This window comes from Haemaphysalis longicornis, unplaced genomic scaffold (genome assembly GCF_048455015.1).
Source record: "Haemaphysalis longicornis isolate Haplotype H1 unplaced genomic scaffold, Haemaphysalis longicornis Haplotype H1 scaffold_99, whole genome shotgun sequence".
Classification (NCBI taxonomy): domain Eukaryota; kingdom Metazoa; phylum Arthropoda; class Arachnida; order Ixodida; family Ixodidae; genus Haemaphysalis; species Haemaphysalis longicornis.
This window is the reverse complement of record NW_027526471.1, coordinates 550,545-577,400: the sequence shown is the minus strand read 5'-3', so window position 1 is coordinate 577,400 and position 26,856 is coordinate 550,545. Positions and strand designations below refer to the sequence as shown.

At 48.8% G+C, this 26,856-nt stretch overlaps 1 long non-coding RNA gene across 1 annotated transcript in view; it reads left to right on the top strand.

Annotated features, from left to right (window-relative positions):
• The first annotated feature begins 269 nt into the window (after nt 1–269).
• Nucleotides 270–26,856, top strand: part of LOC144154835 (uncharacterized) — a 56,456-nt gene continuing 29,869 nt past the window's right edge. The window contains exons 1-2 of the long non-coding RNA XR_013319462.1: nt 270–406; nt 3,763–3,913. This is a non-coding gene — a long non-coding RNA (uncharacterized LOC144154835). The remainder of the gene's footprint in view (nt 407–3,762; nt 3,914–26,856) is intronic.

The following is a 26,856-nucleotide window of genomic DNA, read 5'->3' as shown; positions in this document are numbered from 1 at the left end:
GTGGACAAGAATAACTCTCGCTCCAAGAGTATCAGCCCACATAAGCGGTAAAACACACTTGAATATAAGTAAACATGACGAAATTCATTTTACAGAAAACATTTCCTTCAAACTTCTTACCCGCGCAAGAAAAACAGCGTTACCTTTTAGGGGGATTATGAAACAATGAGTGTAGTAGAGTGCACAACATGCAGAACCTTCAAAGATATATAGATCGGTAATAAAACAATGGCTCACTGCAGCTGGTAGCCACTGTTTTTTCTCTTTCCAACGCTGGAAGGGCGTATAATTTTTTGGCCGCTTTAAAAGTGTGCATCGGCGTTGCGAGGGGTAAGCATGTGCTGACTTTGGTTCTAAGGTTGGAGTTTTATATCTGCTGAGGTCTCCAAGTGATCATATCAGAGAGGTAAGGAATTTATATGAGTATTTGATGGCGGGAACTGTCGCGTTAAGTGGTTGCATGTTCTGAAATTTTGATGTCGCAAAACGTACAGAAAGGTTTCAGAATTGAAAAAATTCAGCCATTATTTGCAGAATAAATGCTTACGAGGGCGACCTCGTTGTCGCTAAAATATCTGCGTATTGTAAATCCAGCCTAGACCTAGAATAATACTCTGAATTGTATTTAGAAAAAACAAGAAAGCCTCCACTGGCATGACCATCTTCCGTGCATTCATGAACGATCGTCGCTGTTGCATATGTTTCAATTTGCCGATCGTGAAAAAGCAGGGAGGGCAAAATTTAGCTGTGGGAACAGACAATCCGGCAGGGTCACAGTGGTGGTTACAAACTTCAAATGCAAATATTGTAGGCTTAACGCACACCAGCTACACCGGGCATACCAGGTGCGCCATAGTGGAGGTTTCCGGGTTAATTTCTACCCCGTGCGCCGAAATCTTGCCACAGTGCCATTTTCGCTTTTCACCTCCATTTGAAAAGAGGTCACCGGTGCCGGGAATCGAACCTGCCTGTTACGATTGTCAACTTATGATTGAAAATTTAAGCTACTATTGTGGCAAATTCGTATGAAGTGCTCACTCCTCAAGAAAGCATTTGGTATCGCAGTGATCATACGAAGCCAAAGACAGCGTTTTTTTGACGCCTCTTAAGGAAATTCTAGAAAATACCAACAGTTCGCAACACTGATGCCGTGTACTAAGGATCCTAGTAAGGATACCTACACAAAATGCTTGTAATAGTTAAGAGCCATCGACACGCCAAGCTGGTGTCAGAGGCGCGTCAGTAAACATAAAATTATGACCAAAGTATGTCACATCCCGCAAATCTGAGGTTAGATATGACCTAAAGAGAGCTGTAGGAAGCGCGTCTGAGCACGGGTTTAGGTTGGCCGTGGCAGGTATCCCTTCTTTCCAGGTCTTTTTATAGCATTTCCTAATGGTTTGTACAGTGCAAAGCATTTGGCAGAAGTAAAAACGTGGCCTCTTGTAGAGATGGTGTATGAGGCTTAATGAACTGGTCGACAGAACAAGTTTAGAAGTTTGGACGCTTTGTGGCAACGTCGTATGACGGCCGTTGGAAGTTACCTTTCCAGCATAAGACCGCAGCAACTGAAAAGCTTTGTAGGTTCGGGACATTTATTATACCACGTTGCCCTCGGCCTGTTGCTATAGCTGCCATGTGGGGGCCTTTCGTTTGAAAATATAATAGTGTAAGGCAAACTCTGAATATGCTGATGCAGTGCCTATACCTCTCGGTACATCATTACAGAAAACAATTACAAAAATGTTAATAGGAGGCCTCGGGACAGCACCTCGGCGCAGCACAGCGGTTTGAGATAGATCGCGAGGTCGTGGAAGTAGTAAGCGAATATATCTACTTAGGCCAAGTTGTGAACCCGGATCCCAAACCTGAAGCAGAGATAATTCGAAGGATAAGATTGGGGTGGAGTGCATTCAGCTTGCATTCTCAGATAATGAACAGCAGCCTACCATTGTCCCTTAAGAAGAAAGTGTATGACAGCTGCATCTTACCGGTGCTCACCTACGGGGCAGAAACTTGGAGGCTCACTACGAGGGTTCAACTTAAATTGAGAATAACTCAGCGCGCAGTGGAACGGAAGATGATAGGTGTAACACTACGGGACAAGAAGAGAGCGGAGTGGGTCAGGGAAAAGACGCGTGTTAAGGACATATTAGTAGAAATTAAGAAGAAGAAATTGACGTGGGCAGGGCACGTAATGCGAAGGCAAGATAACCGTTGGTCACTGAGGGTAACAGAGTGGATCCCTAGAGAAGGCAAGCGTTGCAGGGGGTGGCAGAAAGTTAGGTGGGCAGATGAGATCAAGAAGTTTGCGGGGATAAATTGGTTGCAGTTAGCACAGAACCGAGGTAATTGGAGAATAATGGGACAGGCCTTTGCCCTGCAGCGGGCGTAGATGGGCTGGTGATGATGATGATGATGATGATGAATAGCAGGCACATAGAACTACGCTAATGTACACAACGTGGGGGCCATTACGATGAAAGGGCTCATGTGCCAAAATAATGGAAAGTGCGGATGGGAATCACACGCCCGAGGATCTTGCTGCCTGAAGGCTGAACCTACAGCCAAATTATTCCCAGAGCAGCGGCCACTGAGCTTTCCAAAACGCAGCTCCGACAGAGAAAACATGCGAGAAAAGTAATCGCTGCATGCACGAGCGGAGAAATCGTCTTGCGTGCGGGTCGCTGTCAGGTAGTCTGTGTTCATAATAGGATGATTTAAACCAGATGCAGGGTGCGCTTGCGGGATTTCTTGGAAGACCTTGTAGGCAAACCGCCTAAATCTGTATGTGTATTGTTATGACGGAAGTGGGTGCAACTGGCCATTATTCTGGGCGAGGGGTTATTCTTCAGAAGTGAAAATGCCGCAACGGACATAGAATTCCACATGCCGAAAACCTTCGCTTACCTGGGCCAGCGGCGTGAATGGTGCCGTGTGCACTGCAATGACCGAAACGATAGAATGTCTTGCAGCTAAAGACCAGCCAGGCTGGTCACGAATGTTGAGTAACCTCATAAAATAGTATGGTTTCTTGCAATAACCGCGCGTTTCAAAGAAGGGTCCTACAAGCCTATCTTTGGAAGGTGTAATTCCAATGTAATAACATTATAGGGGTATTATAGCTCAGTCATACCAACACTGTGGCCGGGAGGGGGATGATGGACGATTTAAACTCGGCTGGCGGTTGATTAAAGTTCTCTCACAGGCGATCTTGTTGTCGAAGTTTAGAATGTTATTTAAAAGTGTTCCCTACGGAAGAGCCCATCTTGGATGTTTGGGGCCTGTGTTAACGTTCCCACTATCACAGACTGCCAGAAAAGTCGTACAATTTGGCGCGAAGGATGAAGTTGAAACGTTGAGATTATTTATTTGTGGTAATGAAATAAAAAAAATGATGAAGCTTGCGGAGATATTGCACTTCCTTCACGATATCGTGTTTGAGGCAACTGCTGAATTTTATAAGTCCCATTTCCCTTCATACGATGAAAAAAAAACTCTCATTCGAGTGCATTCGCCAAACCTGGGCCCAACACTCTTCTAAATTATCTGTTCTGTACACCACAGAATAGGGCTAAGCTATTTTACAGTTTGGCGCGCTCCCGAACCTAGGTCCGTGTCCCTGCGCAAATAAAGTGTACGGCAGCAAATAACCTTCCCAATATAGATGAACAGCGTGCGCACTGTCTTTCGCGGCTTGTATCTAAAAAAAGGTTTTCGATGCAAATTTTCGATCTCTCTTAAATTTTTCTTCGCCGTTAGATTCCATCGTCAAGAACTTTGCACTATGTTCTCTGGCACCACCATAAATATAAAATGGCTTAACTTTATTACTGCTGTTATATTATTCTGTCTGCAAAACGACGCCCTGTCTCACGAAGATACCGAACACCACCGATGGAATTTCGCAAAGGTAAGGAGTTTAGTCCTCATTTACAGTGCCCTATTAAAGCTCCCACGTGTACTTGTATCGTTTCTGCATCATTCACAAAGCTGTGGTAAATGTCCTTACTGAATGACAGTGAACGCAGTCAGAAGCACTTCATGCAACATATTAAGGCTAAAAACTTTGAAGCGTGCAGACACACATCTTACGGGAATGGCTTAACGAGACCGTAATACAGAAAATGACGAAAATGGCAGTGGGTCTAAACTATTCTCCCTCCAAGTCCATGCTTATTTTCAGCACACGTAAAAGTAGAGAGGAGACCAACTGCCGCGACGTCCCTGTGCTGTGGTGGTGGTCTTATGTAAGAGATGGTGATATACGAAAGACGAAGTAGAGAGAGCTCCTAATGGGATGACAGGCAGAAAGAAGATGTGGTCAGTAACTGCATTAAGTTCCTTCCTGTTCGATCCGGTGAGAGAGTCAAAGTCAGGAGACTGCCACAGGTGCTGTCTTTTAGACACGTTTCGAGAACGGTCTAAAGTAGACGCAACCAGGATGAAATTCGAAGCCCGTCGTCGACGGCTTTTTACTCCGATGTAAGAGTTAAACGTGGAGGCTCACTAAGAGGTTAAATTTAAATTGAGGACGCTTCAGCGCGCAATGGAACGCAAGATGATAGGTGTAACATAAGGGACAAGAAGAGAGCGGAGGGGATCACGGGAAAAACGCGTGTTAAGGACTCATTAGAAGAAATTAAGAAGAAATGGACGTGAGCAGGGCATGTAATGTGAATGCAAGGTAACATTTGGTCATCAAGGGTAAGAGAGTGGATCCCTAGAGAATGCAAGCGTGGCAGGGGGCAGCAGAACGTTGGATGGGCAGATGAGATCAGAAAGTTTGCGGGGATAAATTGGTCGCAGTTAGCACAGGACCGGGGTAGTTGGAGAATAATGGGAGAGGCATTTGCCCTGCTGCGGGCGTAGATAGGCTGGTGATTATGATGAAGTTTTAACCCAAACCTTTCTACCCTTACCAGCCAACAGTTCCTTCGTGGTGTGCAGGCCAAGAAACTCCAAACTAGGCTGAAGAGGGTTGAGAGGATAAACACTTTATTTGCAAACTAGGTCTAGGGGAGAGGGGTGGCTGAGGATGCGATGTTCTCTGTGACGTGGGCGGCGCGGTTGGTTGGTGCCAACTGGACTTCCGGGTCGGAGCTATCTAGGGCCTGCTCCCAGTGTAAGGGGGAAGGGAAAGGGGGAAATCGGTCGTGAGGACACTCGCAAAGGGAATGGTAGCGGTTATCCGGTTTGAGACATTGAGGGCAAAGAGGCGAAGGGTAGAGATTAGGATTGTTCGAAGGATAGTTAGCCATGGGGTTGTGTGGGTTCGAAGTAGCCGCCAGTGGCGAGCGGCTTTGTGGGTGAGGGAAGGGTGTGAGGGAGGATATTCCTGCGGAAGAGGCGGAAGTGCTGGGTAATGTTCCGGTACGAGACTAGAGCGTCCCGGCAGCTGGGGGCGCCTTGGGCAGAACCAGAAGAAGGGCCTGCTCGGGTGTGAAGAGCTGGAGCTGTACGTTGGGCCGCTTCATTGGCTTCTGTTCCCGCGTGGGCCGGGGTCCACAGCAGAGCCATAGGGTGGGATGATGGTCCGCGGGAGAGGATTTTGAGGGCGACTGGGGAGAGTAGTCATGCAGAGAAGTTGCGAATTCTCGATTGAGAGTCCCAAAGGACGACTGTTGGTGTAGGAGACTGTACTAGGCCGAGGGCGATAGCCGCCACCGGGGAGGGCGGTTTTCACTCACGCAGCGCAGTGTAGATGGCACGGCGAACGCGTGCTCTTACCCAGCTGACGCTGTCCCTTTCGTTAAGTAGCAAGCCTGAGCGTAACACGCCGGGCAGCATCTATCGCCCCGTGGTGAATTTTGCCGTTGCGCGCTTTTGCCGAAGCGGGCGCCATGGCGGTTTGAAAAAGGTAGAAGAGTGGAAGCAGACGGTGGTGACGTCACGAGTGCACAGAAGGGCTCTGCGAGTTCCAGCAGACTCCTTCGGTTTCGGAGGAGCAACTTTGCTAGCTTTGTGGAGCGATCTCGGCTGTAATGGTGCGCTGGATCTGCAATTGGAACAGGATTTGGTTGCTGCCGATCCGTCGTTGGAACCTATTTGCTCCAAACGGAGCAAACGCGTCCTGAAATTGCTGCACATCTGCCATTGCAGTTGAACATAAAGGTCTGGTTCCTCAACTCTCCATATCTTCCGCGAGAGCGGGGTCAGCGGGGGGGGGGGGGGGGGGGATGTATGACAGCAGGGAGCGGGTGTAGAGTGTAGCAATGAAAGAGGTGGTAAAGCAGCTGATTAGCTCACCTGGCGACGGTGTGGCGGCACGTGCAGGGGAGCCTCTATTGTCCGGTGGCTGGGCAGAGTATTGGCGGGTTTTGGAGGGACGCCTGATTAGAATTGCGAGTCTGAGATTGAGGAGCGTGACCTTCGTGTAGGGTCTTTGTTAGAAGTTTGATGGATACTGTGTATTGGTTACATTTGGGGACACACTGTTGGATAGGACGGTGAGCACATATGGCTTGGGGGGGGGGGGGGGTGCGTAGGGCTGATGTGTCTTTGGTGGCCATTATTGCAACAGTTCGTATACATTTTGGTTTTTTGTCGATATTGGCGGTGTCCAACCAGTTCAAATCCTGCCCCACGCACTTCACGGCGGCGCTGTCCTAAGGCATCACCATAACAAATAATTAGCCCAAGCCCTTCAGCGCGCCTTTCCACCGGTGGAACTGGACGTGCGGTACTCGCTGACGACATTAGGTCGGTAACGAAGCACTTAGAAACTTCTCGAGCTTCAAAAATTGTCTCTGGCGGTGCTCCCGCAAAATAGTGGGTGACAAAAAGCCCTGCGCCGTCCGCTGTGTCGCATTTTTTCTAATTATTCCAAGTTGGGGGCAAGATTTGTGGCTTTGCGGCTTTTTTTGCAAGAACAAAATGCGCCCATAGCCACAAAGTAGGGAAGCCAAAGCAGAGCCTAGGCACGATGTAGCTGTGTAACCTTACGCTCAGACGTTATCACGCATTCAGGAATAAGTTGCTTGTGCAGAATGAGTGAGGCCAGCAAAGTGCCTGCGGTATTAGGCGTCGGCAGCCTTTTGTTGAATGCAGAAGGCACAGTGTATCAAAAAGTCTTTAAGGTGTCGAAATGTTACGTAGGATCAATGCAGAAAATACATGGAAGGGCAAAGTATAAAAAGGTTCTTGGCAGGAGTTTGTTCCGGTTGCTTCAAGTATGCCCACCTGACTTTTAAAGTACCCCCGTGACTAGGTTGACAACACGTCTGATGCGCGATATCACACAATCGAAACACATTTTAGCACTTGTGGAGGCCTGCGTCAGGATGACTTACATCCCTTTCTCAGAAAAGGAACTGACATTGCTGCATATATGCAGATTAGAGCGTCTGAATGGAAGGGATGTCTATATTATGCTTCATTCAGAATACAATTCTCTTCTAAGGTCAGCCCAGCATTTGTAGTCTTGCCTGGTGTCTTTCTTGCGCGGCTATCTTTGAAGTATACAACTTGGTGTGCCATATTTTAGGTGTGCTCCACAAACAAGATCAGTTGCGGAATCAGCGAAGCATTTCCTGCAGATACTGTTCTTCGGACAATATCTACACCCTAAATTTACGATCCCGAGTTATCTCTTTCTAGAAACATTATTATATTTAGCAGCGATAGGTTTGGCACACGAGGAGGGGCAGTTGTAGCTGCAGTGAAATCTAACCTCCCTTGTAGCGTTCTTGACACCAAATCACATATTGAAATTTTGTGGATGTTACTTCAGTTGTGTCCCTCTGTGATTGCTCCGTCATGGTGTGCTGCCGTCCGTCTGATTCTACTGCTAAATTAATCGACTTTCGGAACCATTCCTTTAGTTCTATTGAAATTATGTATGCGAAATCAGCAATATTTCTTGCCACAACTTCAAATGCCCAGAAATGAATTGGCACGCACGTACGCCTCAAGCCTGCGCAGGGAGGAACGAATACACGGAATTTTGGTGTTCTTTTTTAAAGCAAAGCTTTCTAGCTCTACGATGCAACGGTTCTTTTGTGGCGGGAGGGGGGGGGGCGGAGAGAGGAGGGTTTCACTCACGGAGCACATTGGAGATAGCGCGGCGAATTTACCCAGCGTTCTCCGTGCGTTAGTGCCCGCTCGCCGGTAATGGCGTCAGCGGTAAGGCATTGTCGTCCGCTTTAGGGACGGTTGTTTTGGGGCTGTTTTGGCGCAGCTTCACGTCTATTGCGCGCTGCCTTCACACGGCTTGATTAACTTGTTCGGCAGCACCTCCAGGGTAACCATCACCCTACGGAATTAAGTGGACGTTCGGCAAACATACATGAAGGATTGGTTTGCAGGGCGGGAAACCAAAATGTACAAGCCACATACAGACTTCTGGCCGCTGGACAAACGGTAACTTTTGCGCACTGATTGCTACGAATGGGAATAAATTTAGTATGTTTTAATTTTTTTAAACTAGTGAAGAATACCACTTCGGTTGTGTTTAGAGGTATTTCAAAAGGCGTAAGTGGCAACTGGTCCTGATAAATAGCGATTATAAAAGATGCCGCTGCTTTCTGGCAATTCTCAAACTTACTAAACTAACTAGTTTAAATCGGTATAAATAGAAATCGCTAAGCTCACATACCAAATTGTTTCTGTGTCTCCGCTTGTGTGGCGTGGTGGTGTAGCCCCAAACCACGGAGCAAGAATTCTTGCTCCGTGCCCCAAACCACGGAGCAAGAATATATTTTATTCTTGCTCCGTGCCCCAAACCTAGAACATCAGGCTGGCTAGGTTCCGTTGTCTCACCCTTTGAAAGATGATCCTCTCCATTTTATTTCTCCCTACTCACGGCCGGGCTACAGCGGTGGCGTCCACCTCTCTAGCCCGGCCGTGGCCCACGCTGCTGCTGCATTCGGGATGCCGCCACCGCGAATACCAGGTAACAGCTGGCAGAATCTCTGGTTTCACTCTCGGTACACCCACGTGTGTGCATTCAAGTGACATCGAATGGGCAATTGTTGTTGGTGTATTTTAGAGCTTTGCTTTCCAACCACCTACACAGCGTGGATTGCAGGCAATTTTCGCCTTCTTAACTCTCATCAATCTATCCTGTGATACTGGGCAAGTTCCTGACCACTTGAAAATGACAATCATCCACCCCATCCGAAAACCTGGCAAAGATTCTCGAAAACCCGAGAATCTCTCACCAATCACATTAACTCCTGTAATTTGCAAGTTGACAGAACGTCTCATAAACAAGCTTCAACACCACCTGGAACACAGAGGATGGTTCCACCCGGGATTTCGCCCCAATTAACGCACACATGATTACCTGTGGCTTCTTTGTCGATTCATAAAGCGAACATCCCGAAAGAGCCTACGCGACTACGTCCCGGCTCTTGATATGCACAATGCGTTCGATACCGTCTGTCAAGAAGGCATCGTGGAAGAATTAGCCGTTGCCTTCCCCAGTCAGAAGGCTGAAAGGTGGATTCGCGGCTTCCTAACGCAGAGACCCACTCGCCTTAACCCAAAGGAAGCAGCGCCGACTACCTAATATCTTGACAGAAGAGTTCTCCGATGTTCCATTCTCGGACATTTACTCTTCAATCTGGCCATGAATTGTGTAGCCCGCACCATTCAAACGGACTCAGCGGCCCGTTTCAAATTATATGCTGATGATATAGTTGTGTGGACCACGGCTTACTGACTATGACTCAAAAGAATCTATGCAGGGTGAACCCCAGGCTGCTGCCCTCAGCTTGGAGCGCACGCTCTTCCGATTCCAGCTGCAATTATCCCCCAACAAGACTGGACGTCGACGGCAAGCATTCGGCCAACCCTGACCAATGCCTCCACCTCAATATCGCCAATATGATTCTTGAATCTAGAAATGGTACCGTCAATTTACTTGGCCTCCAGATTAGCAGCTGCAATAGCCACACTACATGGATCCATCATCTTCGGACAACATGGCGCTCCACCTTCTACCTCATTACCCGTCTATCCAATAAATACGGCGGCTCACACCAAGACGCCTGTCTCAAGCTTGCGCGCGCCGTTGCGCACGGCCGACTGCCTTACAGATTTCGTTTGTATGAATTCCGTCTCCGGCATCTCAGTGAACTAACCATGTTAACCAGACACCTGATTCGTACCATAACAGGCCTACCACGCCGCACTACGAGGGACGTGCTGGAACAAGCAGGGCCTCTTCCTCCGATCACCAATCTAGTAACTTCCAAAACAGCGCAAATGACGAGGACTAAGAAAGAAGGCACAGACAAGCGCTGGCAAACAACTGAGCGTAATTTATTGCAGCGAGCGTTTTTATAAGCAAGCTGCAATAAATTACGCTCAGTTGTTTGTCAGCGCTTGTCTGTGCCTTCTTTCTTCTTCCTCGTCAATTGCGCTGTTATGGAAGTTAAGAATGAACCAACTGGCGCAACTCGAGACACCAATTTAGTCAAAGAAGTCAAGCTGCGATTCCAGCAGCACCTTGAATACATGCCGCAGGGACGAGCTACTTTTAAATGGGACACCTTGAACAGCAATTTTGAGCCTGCAATCTTTCCTGAATACATCGTTCCTTGGGAGAGAGACCTGCAATCGGCCCTATCCGACGGCGACCCATTCCCCGACGTCAACGAGCAGCTAGGGAACAGTACGTCCACGCTCTGGCCAACGACAAAGCCCCCGATAAAGTTGATGTATTCACCGATGCCCCTATCCAAGACATAACCGCCGCTGTTTTGAATATCTCCGAGGTTCCACAACTCGGTGGTTCTAGCAACATTACGAATACCTACGGCCTCTAAGATGAAGTAGAACTCTTTGGAATTCTGGAAGCAGTTCAAAGCATCCAGACTCATTGTTCAACCTTTCCCACAAATAAGTTCCGCATCATCACTGACTCGCCCGTCGCCATCCGGGAACTGAATAGGACCTTCACGCCTACCTCTACGGCACGAACATCCTCTACTTAGTACGGGACCTGTGTCATGAAGGAATCACGATATCCACGATCTGGACTCCTGCGCACACGTGTGGAGCGGACGGAAACCGAACGGCACACAAAGCTGCCCGGGAGTATCTACTAAATCCTCCCAGGGTTCTCGACACCAGTTCAGCACAACCTGACCCACCGAACAAATCTGAACAACACTGGCAACAAAAACTTCGTCAAGCTAGAGCCCTCAGCCAGCACCGACTAGCCGAGGCCTCACCCCCTGGTTTTCTCGCACCACTAAAGACGTTTCTCAGAACAGGAGAGGTCTTCGCCAATAAAGTTTATGCCAACTCGGCCTATACCCCTGATTTGATTTCGAAGTGGATGAACCCAAGGCGTTTCTCCTTACCAAGGTGCCCCCACTGTGGCAGCAACGAAACACCCAAATTTTTCCACCTTATTTGGTCATGTGCCGCCTTCTCAGATGGTCGTACGCAGTTGGTCACAAGAGCCACGGTTCCGACATCGGCGTTAGAGCATGTCGAATATGTATAGGGCAAACCCCGACATTTTAAAAAAGTGACGTACTTTGCTCTAACAAATGGTCTCTATAAAATGGTTTAATGGCTCACCGACTTCCATTTCAAGTTTACCAGTCACAAATGAACACCGGTGTGCATACATCTTGCCACACCAAACGTAATGTGCTATCAAAAGCTATGCCAGACACCCCCCGCCCCCCCTCAGGGGAAGGCCAGTGTGTGTACGTTGCTCCCACGGGACCTCTAGAGACAGCTACAGTGATAGCTGCAATGAGGCTTGAACATTACTTAGATGTGCTACAACTACTTAGTGTTGTCTTTCCCCATCATATTTTTCATTCCCTACGCAGAGGGCTTTATAGCCTCCTCTCTCCAATAAAGTCATTCATTCATTCACTTCACCTGCAACAAATATCTCCCAAGAGCGAAAATAAACATGTTTGTTTTGTTTTCACGAGAGAGAGCGAGAGACTAAACTTCTTTATTAGCAAAAAAAAATAGGGAGTGGTGTCCTCATTTCAAAACCCCATTCGTGGTTCGAGCTGCGACAGCCCTTTCAACCAACCGAAGCTGGTCTCCCGGACTGGAACTGGACAACACGCTCTCCCACTGCTCATAAGACGGACGAGGAATTCTGTCCAACTTGGGGTTTTTCTGACAACCCCACACCATATGGTAGAGCGTGCCAGGTTCGCCACAAAACTGACACAGAGCGGAGTACTGGGTCGGGTACATTAGGCGCGATTTCGTCAAGTGGGGAAACGTATCAGTTTGAACCAGCCTAAGTATTCTTTCCTGGGCTTTCGTTAAGGATTCCTGGGCCGGGGGGTAAATCCTGCGCTCGAGCCTGTAATGCTGACTGATCTCGTTGTATGTGAGCAATGGTCTCGCAGCCTCTATCCCTTTTGGTGCCCGGCGGGATAGCTCTCGGGCAGTATTATGGGCGGTGTTGTTGCCCTGGAGGATCGAATGGGCTGGAGTCCAGAGTATTTTGACTCGTCGGTGAAGCGGACGTTGAAGAAGAATATTTAAGGCAGATTTGGATATTCTTCCATGCAGGTAATTTCGGCATGCCTGTTGGGAATCTGTGACAACTGTATCTGCGGTTGTCTGAGAGATGGCCAGGGCAATGGCAGCCTCTTCTGCTTGGTCAGTGGTCGTGCAGGGTAGGGTAATGCTGGTAATATGCGACGTTGCGGTTGTCACAACAGCAGTCATCGATCCCCTTCTGGCGTAGTCAGCCACACCAGTATAGACCGTGCTGGCCCTGTTGTCATCGACCCTTCCGATTGCACGAGCTCTTGCCTCTCTACTGCCTGCATGATGTACTGGATGCATGTTGCGCGTTATTGGCGCTACTGCAATCTTCTCCCGCAGTTCGATTGGCATATCCCGATACTATACCTCTTCAAGGGACGTCATTCCTAGTCTGCCTAGGAGGCTTCTCCCAGTAATACTTGACCCCAATCTTTGTCGCTGGTTTGATAGATGAGACTCGATGATTTCAGCCACTGTGTTGTGAATACCCAGTTTTAAAAGTTTTTCATTCGAGGTGCTTACTGGGAGGCCCAGAGCTTGCTTATATGCCTTTCTGATTAATGCGTCCAATTTAGCTGTTTCAGTCTTATAGCGCTTTCCAGTGGGCGAACAGGAGCACTTCTAACTGCACCCAAAGTGCTCTCGCGAGTTCTGGCGTCTTCCAGTGGTCGGGAAGGAGCAGGGGCGTTGTGTTTCATTGGTCGAGGAGGAGCACTTTTTTGGCGCCGAGAGCAGCCGAGAGCAGTTCTCGGTGCTCCGTCGCCAGCGGCGGAGTAACAGGGAACGCCGAGGAAGTCACATGACCTCTGTTACGTCATTTCTGGTTTTATCCCCGGGTGGCGGAGGAAAAATGGCGGAATCCAGCAGCCGCGATAGTCGCTCAGTTCGTACGGCAGCTGCTAAGCACCGCCGTCTAGACAATGCTGCTACTTTTAGATGATGAAAGTACCACAGATTCAAGCGCAAAATCATCATTGGACAGCAGCAGCAGCAGCAGCGACGACGACGACGATTTCACATTGCATGAGTTTATGTTCGAGCACCTGTTCACCCCTCCGGAGCAGCGACCGAAGGTAGAGTCGTATCTGGAAAAGACGGCGGATGCTGTTATTGTTCGCAGCTAATTTTAGGGAGATACGATGGTGACCCTATCATGGACATGAACATCCGCTCGGCTTCTTCATTCGTCGCCATGCGGAAGGCAGACACAAAACCACCGGCACGTATCTTGCAAAACTGGTGAGGAACAGCGTGCTTAAAACACGAGCGCGCGAAATGCTCCGGGAAGCGAGAGCGAGAAAAGTTTGGTCACATGACTCTTGACATCACTCCCTCTCCCTCTTTTCACTTCTCCCGGAGCAGCGCGAATGTTTCATTCGGGGAACGAAAGCACACGTCCGCGTTTCTCGCGTGTGCTGCTCTGGCTGCTCGCTCCATTTGCTCGTGTTCCCCCAATGGAATTCGCCATTATTGAGTATGGCATATGGAAGGGTGTAAGCGAATCGGGGCATCACAAAGGCCTCAACGAGCTGAAGTGTGTCCGCCTCTTTCATGACCGTAGACTTAGTCGTTATTCTTCGGAGCATATGTGTGACTTGTTCGCTAGTGCGCTTGAGCCGGCTGATAAGAACTGTGTTCCTGCTGTCCACCTGGAAGAACATTCCAAAGATCTTGATCTGGCGGGAAGGCCTGATGGTATGGCCATCCAAGATGATCTCGATGCTTGGGGCTTGCCGCCTTCCCCTGTGCACCATGAGGAGCTCTGATGTTTGCGGTGAGCAAGAGAGGCCACAGCTCTTCGCGTATTCAATGACTACGTCGACGGCAAGTTGTAAGCGGTCCTGCATTTCCCCCACCTAGCCCTTTCCAGTCCACACCGTTATATCGCAGGCGTACAAGCCATGGTGCAGATCTGGTATGACCCCTAGCTTAGCGGGGAGGCCAATAAGGGCGACATTGAACAGTAGGGGTGACATAACCGCTCCTTGTGGCGTACCCCTCCCACCGAGGTCGATGGGGTCCGACGCAATGTCTCCGATATTGATAACGGCTTTCCGTCCTGACAGAAAGTCTCGGACATAGTTGTAAGTCTGGTTCCCACAGTCTAGACCATTGAGGTTTACTAAGATAGCCTGGTGGGTGACACTGTCAAATGCCCCATTTAGGTCGAGGGCCAGTATGGCTTTTGGAGTGTGGCTGTTGGCTTGCATCATGATATCTTCTTTCAGTTGTAAGATGATGTCATGAGTTGAAAGATGCGGCCGAAAGCCAAACATGGTTGATGGCAGTTTTCCGGTGCTTTCTAGGTATTTCTGCATCCTCGTGAGGACAATGTGTTCCATGAGCTTCCCCACGCAAGAAGTCAAAGAGATGGGACGGAGGTTTTCAATGTGTGGTTCCAAGTCATGAGTCTTCTGGTTGCCTCCTCATTCCAGAAGTCCATTTGCACGGGCTGTGTGTTCTGCCTTCTCCACCAACTTGCGCTGAACGTCGAGGGAAGAGCTGGCCAAAGCACTCTCCCAAACTCACAAGTGTGGAAGGGATTTGGCGGGTCAAGTGGGCTTTGTGTACGGCCGCCGACCATATGAAAAAGTGTTGCGGATTCCCCACAGGAGCGACAAAAACGGGGATACAGGGTGGGGGAAATATAGTGGTTTTTGCTAAGGTGGGGGCAAGTATTAGCTTGAAGGGCCATGGCCTTGGGTAGTTGTTTCTGTCCTCGGGCGTAAATTTGTCTCTGTAGCCGATAGTGCGGGGAAATCTCATGACACGAGACAGAGGCAGCGGCCGCAGATCTTCGTCTTCAGGTGCTCGGCCAGTCAATTCCCGAGCTGTTGTAGGATGGGCAATCTTGTTCCCTGAGACTCCATTTTCGCAGGCACCAAGATTATCTTGATCGGTGCTGCTAGTGGTTTCGGTTGCAGCATTTTAAGTGCAGTTTTGTGTATTCGCCGCAGGAAAAGTTGCGACAGCCCTGTTGAGAGTCGTTAATTGCGGTCACAACTTGAGTTTGGGTAAGCGCAAGGCAATGGCCGCTTCATCGGCGAGTAGGGGGTTGGGCCGGTTCAGTGATGCGCTGGTACAGGGCTCTTGGCTATAATAACTGTCGCTACTGAGGCCCGCCTTCCGAAATGGACGGCCGCGTCATTGTGAGCCACGGCAGGATGGCTTTCGTACTGCTTTAGGATAACAGGGGCTCTTGCTTCTTTCCAGTTGGCGTGATGCACTGGAGCATGTTTCGCGGCAGTGCTGGTACTTTAATGTGGCTCCTGATATCATGCTGGATGTTTGTGAATTGGGGTGGTGGGTGTTGAAGCGGAATCGATAGTCTAAGTCTCGAACGAATGGATCTCTCGGTACCTCTAGTGCCTAATCTTGTCCTCTGGTGGGATAGATGTGCCTCGATGAGTTCATCAGCTGTATTGTTGAGTCTGAGACGAAGAAGTTTGTCTGTCGAGGTGCTGACTGGTAGGCTCAAAGCCTGCTTGTAGGATTTTCGTATAATGGTGTCCAGTTTCTTCAATTCCGTTGTTGACAGCAGAGCATAGAATATTGCGTAAGCCATCCGCGAGAGGACGAACGCCTGTACGAGTCGGAGTGTATCAGATTCGCCCATGCCCCTTGCCTTAGTTGTTTTGCGCTGGAGCGTTTTTGTGACTTGCTCCGTAATGGTCTTGATCTTGTTGGTTGTTATGATATTTTTTTGTCCGCCTGGAAGGTGACGCCCAGTATCTTGATGCTTTGAGCAGGGGTGATAATGTGCCCATCTATGTGTATGGCGATGGGGGGTGTCTCTAAAGCTTTCTGTTTGGTTGGAGACACGAGCAATTCTTCGCATTTTTGAGGGGCGCAGCTCAGCTCACATGACCTTGCGTAGCCATTTACTACGTGCGCTGCTTCCTGTAGGCGTTCCTCCATTGCTCCCACTGAACTCGTAGTGGACAAGATGGTAATGTCGTCCTCGTAGAGGCCATGATTTATACCCTCAATAAAATTACGCAGTGCAGGGAGTCCTGTCAGACGAATGTTAAAGAGGAGGGGAGATACTACAGCCCCCTGGAGTATTCCCCGTCCTCCTATTGGAAAAAGGTCCGTGGTGTGATTCCCTACTTTAGCATGGCTTTCCGATCTGTGAGCAGACTTCACATACTGGTAGGTCTTAAATCCGCAGTCCTGGGTGTTCAACTTCGCCAGGATAGCCGTGTAGTTCACAGTACCGAAAGCACCCTTTAGATCCAGCGCCAATATAGGCGTCGGGGAGTTACGGGTCGTGCGTCTCATTGCTTTTTCTTTGAGGTGGAGCACTATATCCTGCGTTCATATATGGGGTCGCAAACCCGCCATTTCATGGGGCAGTTTTCCAGTCTCTTCCAGAAAGGATTGGAATCTTTTGACGATGATGTACTCCAGCAGTTTTCTTCGCTACGAAGTAAGAGATATGGGCCGGAGGTTCTCTGCACTGGGTGGTTTTCCTGGTTTCGTGATTAGCCTAACTGCCGTGGTCTTCCATTCCTCAGGTATTGTTCCTGCCTTCAGATATTGTTGAAGTAATTAGTGAGCCCTAAGAGCTACGTGTTGTCAAGGTTGGAAAGCAAACATTCAAAACTGAACATGTCAGGTGTTCAGTAACAAAGTTTAATAACATTGTTAAACAATTCCAGGTTCATAATCGCTTTCCCTTTTTTTCGTCTTTTCTTTTTTTCTTTTTTGCGTGAACATATGCGTAGATTGAGTGTTGCTGACTGTTTATTTTTTGTATAGAATAAAAGTGAATGTGCCGGTGCACCTCTTTGTATCTACATAGTACGCTTCTTCAACTGCTGTGGGAAATTTACTTAACGGTGTGTAATTTGCATAGTATAGTTGTGCGAAATTTACACGCATTTATGTGACCATGCGTTTGGTACTTCTTGCAATGTATAGGGAGCACTCTCCCAGTCAAGCCGAGCCGCGGCTTTTTGATTGTGCCCCCAGCGTGTAGAGCTGTTGTAGTTGATGTTGAAATAAAGGTTTCATTTGATTTTATTTTATTTGACATGTGATCTATTCCTGGAGCTGTGTGTCTTTTAAATGTCGCTATGGCTGCTGTGACTTCGTGCAGTAGGATATTTTCGCCAAGGGCCGGTTTTGGGGCTCCTGAATACAATGGTAGGGGTTCTGTTGGGTGTGTTTGAAGATACCTCTTCTTGAGGGCTGTGAGCCGGTCTCCCATGTCTCCAGGAAGTTGGCAATCGATTTTAGGTATGTTGTGTTGGGACTCTGTTTTGCTAGCTTCGGAGTTGACCAAGTAACGGAGGAGCTTCCATGTTTGTGCAGTGGTAAGGGTGCCGCGTAGGCCATCGCATAGGAAAAACTAGTTTTCCCTACACAGAGAGTTGGCGTACTTCGCAGCTTCTTGTGTTAGCGGTGCGATCCGTTTTCTTAGTCTTCAATTATGGCTCTGCCGCTTGCATCTCCGCTGCAAACTATTCCTCGCTTCCCAGATGTGCAGTAAATGAGAGGCAATGCATGGTGTGGCTGTTGCTGTTTTTATTATTTTGGTTTGTTCTAGGGAATCCTGATGCAGTTGTTTGATACAGTCCTGTAAGGAGATTTCGACTTGGGTTGTTTCAGCAGCTGAGCGGTTCCTCCGTTCCTGTTTGAGCCTCGTCCAGTCCGTGAGGCGAGTCCGACCTATTACTGCTTTTTAGTCCGCTCCTATTACAGTGCTAGATATAATGGCATAATGGTGTGATGGCTTGTTTGATATTCGCCCGTGTGGATTCATTGAACTAGAGGAACGGTTTCCGTAAGAGGCAAGTAGGGAACTATATCTCCAGTGACGTTTGTACCAATGCGTGTAGGTCTTCTGTGGTCTGGACAATCGCGAGGTCTTGAGATTCCATCAGCGAGTGTAGTCTAGTGCCTCTTGGGTTATTGTATGCGTATCCCCACAGAGGATGAGCAGCCTTCAAATCCCCTGTAATAACAAGCGGATTGTTGGCTGCTTTCAGAGTCGCTTGTTTATTACTTGCTGAATAATAAGGAGGGACCGTTTAGGCCTGGAATCTACATAAAAAACATGCAGCGAGCGGGTCTTGCGGACTTGGAGTATAATTTCAAGTAGAATGCTAATTGCTTCGGACTGCTTAAGTGGTTTCTGAATCAAAGCGTGTCGTTTGTTGACCATAGTTTGCAGGTTTTTGTCTGCGCCTGTATCGTGCGTTATGTATCCTTGAAGGCGGACTGGTGCATTAGTTTCTTGCAGAGCTGCAATTGCTGGCATCGTCGTGGGAAAGTAGATGTATTAGGAGAGTGATCCATATTTTTTCTTGAAACCTTTGCGATTTAACTGCCAACCAGTTATTTCTTGCCCTTGAAACAACCTATTATTAGGTGGATAAAGGTCCATCCGGATTCATGAGTGAGGAGAGAGATGCGGGGTTGGCGTTGTCTGTTTTGGTGGTCTTCCTGGTTTGGGCAATAAAGCCGGCTTCCTCCAGAACCTCACCCGCCGCTCTCGCCTCCTAATGTGGGTAGGAAGTTATTTGCTTCAGTGTTTCCATGTTTTGAAGGACTTGCGCACTTTGGGCTGCCTCCAGGGCATTGATAGCACGCTCCCCTTCCCGCTGTTCCTGCTCTTCCATTGCGTACTCTTGAAAGATAATGAAGATAATGTTTGAGTTATTGTCTGGCTGCAATAAGTTATTCGACTGTTGGAGATTTTCGGCTGCGTATGGCCGTATGGTCACGGCGCGCTTGCATTCTTCGGAGGAGGGTGTTTGTGTGTTGACAGAGTTGGACGCTTTCCGTTAGTGTTTACCTCTTCCTTCATAGCCGCCACGTCTGCGCGCATGGCTGCTATCTAGCTATAAGCATTGAATTATCTTCTAACAAACGTTTCTCTGTTGGTGTGCGCGAGTTATGAGCTTTGAGATCGACAATCCTTGCCCAGCTCCCCTGATGCAGCGATGTCTGGGAGTTTTGGGAGCGTTCTCGGTTTTCTCTCGTGGCGCTTGAGGAACGGCCTCGGGAGGAGGCCCTTGTCTTGGACTCCGAGCGCAGCCTGCAGCCACTCGAACCCCTGTCCGGTCCTCGGGAGCCGCCTCTCCACGTTTGCAATCTGTAATGGGAGTGGTCCTGGTTGCTCCTCGATAGTGAAGGCTGGGGTGGCTGGCTATTCCTCACTTGCTTCGGCCGATTCACCGGTGGCGGGAGTCGCCGTGGCCACACCCTGGACACTGTCGTGTGGGCGCCCCTGGAGAGAAGGCACATTTGGTGGCACTTACGTCTCTCGCTTGTTAACGTGGATCCGCATGTCTTGCACTGGGGCATTTTCGGTGGATTGGGACACACGTCGGCTCTGCGGCCCACTTGGGGGCAAGTTTAGCAGTATGCGCAATTGTCCTTTTCAGCATACCGTTTCAAGCCTTTGAACATCACTTTTCCACGACTTCATCATCCTTTCAAAGTCCAGATTACGTTTCCACGCATAAATCTTCGGCAACCACCGCTGTTCCTTGCCATTTATGAGTAAAAAAAGCACCCACCACAAATTGCTTCTATTCAGATGGTGCCTCGTTTATTAACCATTTAAAGGGCACTTCAAACGTGCTTGCTTGCTTATGAAAGTAGGATTGTAGTGCTTTTCAGAAAACCGAGTGCACTTATATGGTTTGTATTCACTGGTACTCCATCTTGTATTTCTTTTTTAGTGTTTGCTAACCAAAGTGTTATATTCGAAATTACGTGGCTCTGTGTTTCGAGTAATTGCGTTGAAATGTTCTAAGTATTTTGTAATTCCTGCAGGGGCCTTTAGAACGTCTGAATAAAAGCGTTTTTTTTTCGCACGATTTTCTAGAAGATACCGCAAGCATGGTTTCATTGTATTCATCCGCAATAAATGTTTTGTCGATAGTTTATGCACCTGGGATGTGCAGATTAACGACTGAACATTCTTTATAATTTTCAGTTTTACGGGAGGCATTTGCCGTACAAATTTACTTATCGAGGAAATTTGGGAGATCAGAACATCACATGCAAAATAGACAAAGTGTACGATAATAACAGCACGTCAATTTTAAGAGGAAATATATAGAGTTCGGCCAACAGTAAGTACCATTTTCTGCGTTGTACCATTGCTGCTGCAGCTGTTTGAAAGTAATGTGAAAAGCATTAGTATACGCCACATTAGAACAATTTTTTTATCATTCTCATTCTCACCGGTCACAGGAGCTACGTGTATTATCCCACGAGCGCAGCGAATGAACAGGCAGACATGATAATGATAATCTAGGTAAAGATGGTTGCAGGTGTAACGCGTCTCGCTGTATAGACCATTACCTGTTCCTGTATTATGCTGACCGAGTCAATTCTGACGCAAGCGGTCAAAAGCTGCAAAGTCTCTATGCTGACGATTGTGTCATTTATCACGTTATCACAAGCATACATATTACATGGCATCTTCACAACTATCTGTATTCTATTTAGCCAGGTGTGAAAATTGAAAATGACGTTATACGTAGCAAAAGGAAGATACATCTCTCAATAAAGCAGACGTGCTCCCATTTCATCAAAATGTTTACTGGGCAATCCGTACTTTCACAGAGTCAAAAAGCTTAATTACGCGGGTGTTTACTTTTCGCCTAACGTAACCTGGAAAACACAGGTAACACATGCTTACTTGTTTCCTTCCTGAACGCTTAACTTTATTCAACGCAATATCAGAAGTAAAGATTGTTGTGGTTCGTTTCCCCGAAGTCCGGTAGCGATCAGGAACCCAACCGCCCGGGCTCCGGTTGATTTGGCAGGAGTCTGGCAGGGCGATAATGTTGAAGTTCTTAGAGATGGTGGTCGAATTGACGAACTCAAGGCGTTGGGGTGATAAATGAACTAAGGGTTTATATACAGCTATATACAATAGGAAAACTGGCTACATGAGTAATAAAGGAAAAAAAAAACTTCAAACTGCAGTTAGACGGTAGATCTAAGAGCGTACAAATCCCTGGAGCTTCTCAAACTTCGGTTAACTCTCCTATCCTCGGAGCGTACACAAACCGCTCGAGTAACGACGGCCGAGACTTTGTCTCGCCGCAAGATCCATCTAGTTGCCCGGTACGGCGCTGTAGCCTAACCTTCCGACGCAATCATAACCTCTGGCCAAGGGGGCTCACAAATCCCAACCTAGCGTTAGCGGTCGAGACTCCTTGTCCCGCCGGGAATTGCCCAGCTCAGTGCTCAGACAAGAACGATTTCTAACGGCCAAGTTCGGCCTTATAACACCTCGAGCTCACGCTCTCTCTGGAACGCCCCTGTAGCGTTCGTACAGGCGTAAGGGAGTGCCCGAATTCGCGTAGACAGCTGTCACTGAGCGCGCTACGCAATATTCAATGAGTCGCCGCCATCTTTGGGTCAACGGCCCGCTCGCGGGCCAGCAACCGCATACGACCCGGAAGGGTGAGGGCGAAAGGCGCGACTGTGCGTCGTGCTGACCGGGGCGCGTTAACAATGGAGGCTCGCGCGGCCCTCGTTGCGACGTCGGTAATCACACCTCCCCCGCGCGCCACGCCGATGGTTCTCGGAACCCTGTGGCACCGTCTGCGTCCAAAATGAAGGATTATCCCCGCGGTATTTTTTCGGCCACACAATCCGTCTCCCGTGCGTGCCGTGACAAATTGGCATCGACTGCTCTGCAGTGTTGGCAGTGCTTCGTCGCCAGACGAATTGGCGAGTTCTCACGCGCCACCCGGGCGCTTGGCCGCTGACCTCATCAGTGGGTCTTAGTACTCCTTCGACACCAGCTGCGTCCTGAATGGGGGATCATCCCAGCGGAATTCCGTTGGCCGGCCTATCCGGCGCCCATGCGTGCCGTGACGAATTGGCGACGGCTGCCGCGTAGAGTCCACAGCGTTGAGCCACCAGACAGAGTGGCGGGGTCTCACGCGCAGCCTGCGCGCCTGGCCACTGACCTCATTAGTGGGCCTTACAATCAGGGTCGCTGGATATAAAGCAAAAAAAAATATTTCGCCCATGCAAGATTCAGCATGGAATACGCCTGCCCCACTTGGAACCCACTACTTGCCAACTTATGCGAAATGTTAGAACGTGTTCCTAACTGTTCCGCTAATTTGTCTCGAGGGATTGGAATTTCCACTTCAGTATTACATTACTCAAACAGCTTAACTGGGAACCCGTGAGGGAACTTATAAAGCGAGTAAAAGTTACTTTGCGCTCTCTTATCTAGTTTAGAAAAAGTAGCGTTATTATTAAAAGCTTTTCGCTGTCCCCCATTTTATATCAACACGATTTCACCATAGGTGGAATTCGGGAGCCATCTTTTCGCAGAATTAGCATGTAGAATTAGTTTTCCAAGTCAAGTAGTCAACTGCACCTCGGATGCGGTCTTTGGTATAATTCTGTGAGACCTGTAATTTGTTTATATTATTTTGTGTGTGTGTGTGTGTGTGTGTGTGTGTGTGTGTGTGTGTGTGTGTGTGTGTGTGTGTGTGTGTGTGTGTGTGTGTGTGTGTGTGTGTGTGTGTGTGTGTGTGTGTGTGTGTGTGTGTGTGTGTGTGTGTGTGTGTGTGTGTGTGTGTGTGTGTGTGTGTGTGTGTGTGTGTGTGTGTGTGTGTGTGTGTGTGTGTGTGTGTGTGTGTGTGTGTGTGTGTGTGTGTGTGTGTGTGTGTGTGTGTGTGTGTGTGTGTGTGTGTGTGTGTGTGTGTGTGTGTGTGTGTGTGTGTGTGTGTGTGTGTGTGTGTGTGTGTGTGTGTGTGTGTGTGTGTGTGTGTGTGTGTGTGTGTGTGTGTGTGTGTGTGTGTGTGTGTGTGTGTGTGTGTGTGTGTGTGTGTGTGTGTGTGTGTGTGTGTGTGTGTGTGTGTGTGTGTGTGTGTGTGTGTGTGTGTGTGTGTGTGTGTGTGTGTGTGTGTGTGTGTGTGTGTGTGTGTGTGTGTGTGTGTGTGTGTGTGTGTGTGTGTGTGTGTGTGTGTGTGTGTGTGTGTGTGTGTGTGTGTGTGTGTGTGTGTGTGTGTGTGTGTGTGTGTGTGTGTGTGTGTGTGTGTGTGTGTGTGTGTGTGTGTGTGTGTGTGTGTGTGTGTGTGTGTGTGTGTGTGTGTGTGTGTGTGTGTGTGTGTGTGTGTGTGTGTGTGTGTGTGTGTGTGTGTGTGTGTGTGTGTGTGTGTGTGTGTGTGTGTGTGTGTGTGTGTGTGTGTGTGTGTGTGTGTGTGTGTGTGTGTGTGTGTGTGTGTGTGTGTGTGTGTGTGTGTGTGTGTGTGTGTGTGTGTGTGTGTGTGTGTGTGTGTGTGTGTGTGTGTGTGTGTGTGTGTGTGTGTGTGTGTGTGTGTGTGTGTGTGTGTGTGTGTGTGTGTGTGTGTGTGTGTGTGTGTGTGTGTGTGTGTGTGTGTGTGTGTGTGTGTGTGTGTGTGTGTGTGTGTGTGTGTGTGTGTGTGTGTGTGTGTGTGTGTGTGTGTGTGTGTGTGTGTGTGTGTGTGTGTGTGTGTGTGTGTGTGTGTGTGTGTGTGTGTGTGTGTGTGTGTGTGTGTGTGTGTGTGTGTGTGTGTGTGTGTGTGTGTGTGTGTGTGTGTGTGTGTGTGTGTGTGTGTGTGTGTGTGTGTGTGTGTGTGTGTGTGTGTGTGTGTGTGTGTGTGTGTGTGTGTGTGTGTGTGTGTGTGTGTGTGTGTGTGTGTGTGTGTGTGTGTGTGTGTGTGTGTGTGTGTGTGTGTGTGTGTGTGTGTGTGTGTGTGTGTGTGTGTGTGTGTGTGTGTGTGTGTGTGTGTGTGTGTGTGTGTGTGTGTGTGTGTGTGTGTGTGTGTGTGTGTGTGTGTGTGTGTGTGTGTGTGTGTGTGTGTGTGTGTGTGTGTGTGTGTGTGTGTGTGTGTGTGTGTGTGTGTGTGTGTGTGTGTGTGTGTGTGTGTGTGTGTGTGTGTGTGTGTGTGTGTGTGTGTGTGTGTGTGTGTGTGTGTGTGTGTGTGTGTGTGTGTGTGTGTGTGTGTGTGTGTGTGTGTGTGTGTGTGTGTGTGTGTGTGTGTGTGTGTGTGTGTGTGTGTGTGTGTGTGTGTGTGTGTGTGTGTGTGTGTGTGTGTGTGTGTGTGTGTGTGTGTGTGTGTGTGTGTGTGTGTGTGTGTGTGTGTGTGTGTGTGTGTGTGTGTGTGTGTGTGTGTGTGTGTGTGTGTGTGTGTGTGTGTGTGTGTGTGTGTGTGTGTGTGTGTGTGTGTGTGTGTGTGTGTGTGTGTGTGTGTGTGTGTGTGTGTGTGTGTGTAATTGTATTAGTGATATGTTTCTAGTCTGAAATCTATAGGTATAGTCAGCACTTCAGTATCTCTGTCTTGCTATAATGTTTTCTGGCGCTGCAGGAAAGTGTAAATAAATAAAAGCACCGAGCTCAATTTAAATGCGAAGGCAGTTCGGCCTCCTTTTGTCTAGGACAGGAGGAATTTGAACATCAGAACAAGGCCAGAAACTCGCCCTCAGTAGCTGGATTTCAAGAATTGTAGTTCAGACGTTGCCCCGCTGTACGATATGATCGCAGTTCACTTTGATGAACCGCTGATAACATGAGAGCGGGCGCGCTTCAGTAAAGTGCCAGGCCACCGTGTAGTACCGCCGGATTGGACCTAAATCCACCAGTGGAGCAGTCTTAGACCGAGGTCCCCGACTGGTGCTCCCAGTGACGAAGAGTGAAGCTTTCCCTGATAGTGGCCTGGAATGGGGTTAGTAGAGAAGCACCGGTTGTGCGGAGGCGAGGAGTCATTCTATTCCGAAGGCGAGATACCATTCCTCCAGCGGGTTTAATTTAAAGGTACCATAGCCACTGGTTCGTACGTCTCGGTTGTGTAACCGAGTTGAGACTGCCGCGATAAGGAGCACAAGCTGTCTCTCCCACGTGAGCATGACGTCACTCTCCCAGCCTATATAAACCCGTCGTTCTTGGAAATAAAGCGTCGTTCGACCACTGCCGTCTGTTCGTTCACATGGTGGCAGCGGAAAACAGCCAGCATGACGGCACCGCCTGCGTTTCCGACACCGCCTGCATTGCGGACGACGCTCCTGCCAACTCCGAAACCTTTCGACACATCGCGAGAAGCTTGGCTTGGTAGAATACCTGGAACAGTGAGTTTGAACTGCTTTCCACGGCTACTCAGCTCAGCAAACAGCCGAAAGAAGTACAGGCGGCGGCACTTATAGGGCCATTGGAGAATAGGCTAGAAAAGCGCACGCTTCGTTCAAGTTTGAGCCAGGAGAGGACACAAGCGCTGTAAACCTCATAATACAAGAATTTGAACACTTCTATAAGCCCGCGAAGAACCTCACTTACCATGAATTTTGGTTCGGCTCGCAAGACCAAAAAGAGCACGAAAGTTTCAATGACTGGCTTGTCGAATTGCGAACGCTAGCCAAACACTGCGACTGGAAACTTACTAGAGCGCACGCTGCGTAGCCGCATCATACTCGATATTAGGGACTAAGGCCTGCAAAAGAAGTTAATTTCGGAAAAACCCGTCATACCAAACAACAGTCGAAATCTGTCGCATTCAAGAGAAAGGCGGGGAGCCGTTTCGGCAGATACGCGGCACCATTGGATGCGCTGAAACGGCAGCCCTAAATGGGTTGGACAGAGTGACAAAGCCGTGTAGCAAATGCGGCTACAAAGTTCACCGCAGCGGCCACTGCCCAGCGAAAGAAAACGCATGCTAGAAATGCGGAGTATTTAATCACTTCCCCCATGCATGTACGAAATCATCCTTCTCGCGCAGGGAAATAAGACAGCTGCATGTTGATTAAAGGTTAGATTTTTTATTTGGGCGCTCTAACTGTGAGCGCACTCGCTAGCGACGAATGGACCGCGAAAGTTTGCATTAAATTCCGTCCGATGGTCTGCGAGCTTGATACACGGGCAAACGGTTACGTCATTTCATAGCAAGATGTGTTGTCGCTTCCGGGAAAAACTCATGAAGCCTGCCGAGCCACGTAGTACGTTTACACGTTTTTCGGGCACAAAACAACTGCGCATTGTTAAGTAACCAGGACAGCTTCCTCAGACTTGCCAGACTCTGGTCCCGTTCAAGAGCCGCCAGCACCACGGCGAAGCACTTGGGAACGTCGCGACCATCGTCGGTACCCTCCGCCAGACCGACATTAATTGCACCAAGGAAAGAAAGATGTAACTGAGTTGACACTGCCGCCATAACGAGCACAAGCTCTCGCTCCTCCGTGAGCGTGACGCCACTCTGCCAGCCGATATAAACCCGTGGTTATCGGCATAAAGCATTGTTAGATCACTGCCATCTGCTCGTTCACAGGTTGAAGCCTCTCCGGGTGCCCAGTCATTTCGTGTAAACTGGCGCACACTCAATTGGGGGCATGTACTTCGAGAGCTTATGGTTGCCCTGCGGCTTCCCA